Here is a 3,364-nt window from a genome sequence, read left to right as displayed (position 1 = left end):
ATCCCGTTGCCGGTCCCCGGTCCGGTACAGGGGCAACACTGAGGGTTGCGATCCGTTGCCTTACACGGAAAAAGACAAAAGACAAAAAATAAATAAATAAATAAATAAATAAATCCTAACTCAGTCACTTCCCATGTAAAGTTGGACCCTTTATTTCATCCTACCAGGCCTCAGTTTTGTCATCTATAAAATGGGACAGTATTGATTTACAATCACTTATTGTCAATTTCAAAACCCCCAAAGCTTTGAAAACAGAAAGACCTTGAAAACAGAGAGACCTTGAAGCTGCTTCTTTAGTTCAGCCATATTTTGGGTGAAATATCCCGATTTCCTTCAGTTCCCCATTTGAAACTTTATTTTTAAAAAGTTTCATATATTCCAGTAGGACTGGTAGATATGGAGAGAGAAATCAGGTTAGAGGTTTCAAGATAAGAGATTGACAAAGGGGGGAAAAGAGGCATAGAATAGGCAGGGGAGAAAAATTGAGTACACTGCCCCATATCTTCTGGAATCAGTCTCTTAGTCCTGAGGTGGCAATGCAGATTGTTCTCAGAGCTAGGCCTCTATATACGATGCAGGCATACCTACTTTTAATAAGAGCCATATCTATGGAAACAGAAAAAAAAACGGTTAATGTCTGGAGTATTTTATTAGTTAGTTTTTCTAGAGTCTGGAGGGCAGTCAGCTGAGAAGATTCCTGGATTTGGGCTCAAGGCATTTTCAACTGGCGTGGGCAGGCGGTGGCAATCTGAGATTTTCCTGTAGTTTGAATCAGGTGGTCCAGTGAACTTTCTGAGTAGTCCCTACATCAATAGCCATGAAGGCTGTCCATATACAAGCTGTTGTAGTGATTTGTATCAAGTTGTCTAGTTTTCAGGGCTTTGAGAAAAGCACGGCTTTTTAATTTCTAGTGATTTTAAGTCAGAAGGATGAAAGAAAAATTGGAAACATTTGTCTGGAAAGTCACAGTCACATATTATTTTTGTTTGTTGTTTTCACACATTGGAGGAAACTAAAAATTCAGGATTTACTACAGATTTTAAAAAACTCAAAAATAATGAATAGAGCTAGAATCTAAAAACAGGTACACTATAGTTTTCTTATGAAACAATTTTTCTTTCTTTTAACCCCCATTTCTACCAAAGATACTTATGGCAAGACTAATTTGCTTGTAAAATAAGTTTGGTCTCATTCACTTGGCCTGATTATTTGCACAAGGGCAGTAAGAATAGTGACTTATCCTACAGGCTCCTTTCAAGTTGGCTTTGCTGGAACTTTTCATAAGGAATCTCAGATTAGACATGTAAAATCCTCTTGAGGCTTAAGAGCCAAGCCAAGGATTTCACTCACCCTCAAATTGTAATAACTGTACAAATTGGGTGAATTCCTCCCTTCTTGAGGCCCTCCATATATCTTGATGTCTGNTCAAAAATAATGAATAGAGCTAGAATCTAAAAACAGGTACACTATAGTTTTCTTATGAAACAATTTTTCTTTCTTTTAACCCCCATTTCTACCAAAGATACTTATGGCAAGACTAATTTGCTTGTAAAATAAGTTTGGTCTCATTCACTTGGCCTGATTTTTGCACAAGGGCAGTAAGAATAGTGACTTATCTGGGCCGGCCCGGTGGCGCACTGGATAAGTGCGCCGCTTGGGAAGTGTGGCGGCGCTCCCGCCCGAGGGTTCGGATCCCACATACAGACCGGTTCCCGCTCACTGGCTGAGCGAGGCGCGGGAGCAACACCGAGGGTTGCAATCCCGTTGCCGGTCCCCGGTCCGGTACGGGGGCAACACTGAGGGTTGTGATCTGTTGCCGGACACGGAAAAAAGACAAAAAACAAAAAAAAAAAAAAAAGAATAGTGACTTGTCCTACAGGCTCCTTTCAAGTTGGCTTTGCTGGAACTTTTCATAAGGAATCTCAGATTAGACTTGTAAAATCCTCTTGAGGCTTAAGAGCCAAGCCAAGGATTTCACTCACCCTCAAATTGTAATAACTGTACAAATTGGGTGAATTCCTCCCTTCTTGAGGCCCTCCATATATCTTGATGTCTGTGGCCCTGCCAGGAAGTGACATTCTTTATACACCTGTACGGCAACCGTGTGAACCATGTGTTTAATGTAGCAGATCTAGATATATTTAGCTTTTTGATAATGTATAAAAATAAGATGTCAGAAGTCACGGGTTCAGATACCTGTACTGGCCAGCCACCAAAAAAACAAGATGTCAAAGTGTATTAACTTACACTTATGCTGAATAATTAAAGTTTTTGTATTTTAACTTACTGAGAAACGACTCAGATATTTTACGATGATCTGTTATTCAATTTAACATAACTTTAAGATTTTCAATTACTAAAAAGATTTTTTAAACTATGACAAGTTTATTTTCAATGTTTATCACATTTATGTTTATGTAATTTACTCATTCTTAGCAGTTATATTTGAATTGTTTATGGAAAACAAAGCTAGTCATTTGAGTTATTATTTTTTTGTTTATTTTTGCAAAAAGTAAAAGGAGGCTAACTCTGCATCAGCCAGCCTCATCTTGACCTAGGCCTCTGAAATACTGGACACACATATCCTCCCTAACGCCCCCCGAGTCATCCTGGGTCCCAAGTACCCACATGGCACACAGAAGGGCCGGGACTCCTCCAGATCCTGAATTTACACACCAGGTGCATAGCCCAGAACAGAGAACAGAGCTGTGAAGAGGGTGTCTAGAGCATCCGACCCCTCCCATCATGGCCAGGAGGCAGAGCTGGAACAGGAAGGGCAGGACCATACTGGGACACATGTCCCCAGGCCTCACCAGGGCCAACTATCTAGACCCCAGAATTCAGAGGCTCAGAACCAAATGCATAAGTTTACAACAAGATGTGTGCAAAGCTTTAGGGGAGCCCAGCAGCCAGCCCTCACAGCCTTAGCTCACAAACAAATCAAGCAAGTGTCAAAAATATCACAGAAGCAACAATTTAGGACCTTAAAACATTTAGCAGGGACAACGTAAGTCTATCGGACCAATAGATCCAGATTTTTAAAGTCTACATTAAATTCTGAAGACATTTTTATTTTGTTATTAACAATTTTTAAATTAGCTTTTTTTTTTACCAAAGATTACTAAAGTTACTTGAACTGGAAAAGCTTGTTTATTTAATTTGTGAGTGCTCATTTACTTATAAATTAATTTGGTACTATGTAGACAATATATGAATATAGACACGTACACATGTATATATAAAAATACAAACAAACATAAAGATTTTATAGTTTGGGGCCGGCCCAGTGGCGCACTGGAGAGCGCGCCGCTTGGGAGCGCAGCAGCGCTCCCACCGAGGGTTCGGATCCCATGTGGAGACCGGT

The sequence above is a fragment of the Galeopterus variegatus genome, unplaced genomic scaffold, assembly GCF_000696425.1.
Source record: "Galeopterus variegatus unplaced genomic scaffold, G_variegatus-3.0.2 Scaffold353, whole genome shotgun sequence".
NCBI lineage: Eukaryota > Metazoa > Chordata > Mammalia > Dermoptera > Cynocephalidae > Galeopterus > Galeopterus variegatus.
The sequence above is the reverse complement of the archived record's forward strand: the minus strand, read 5'-3'. Positions refer to the sequence as shown.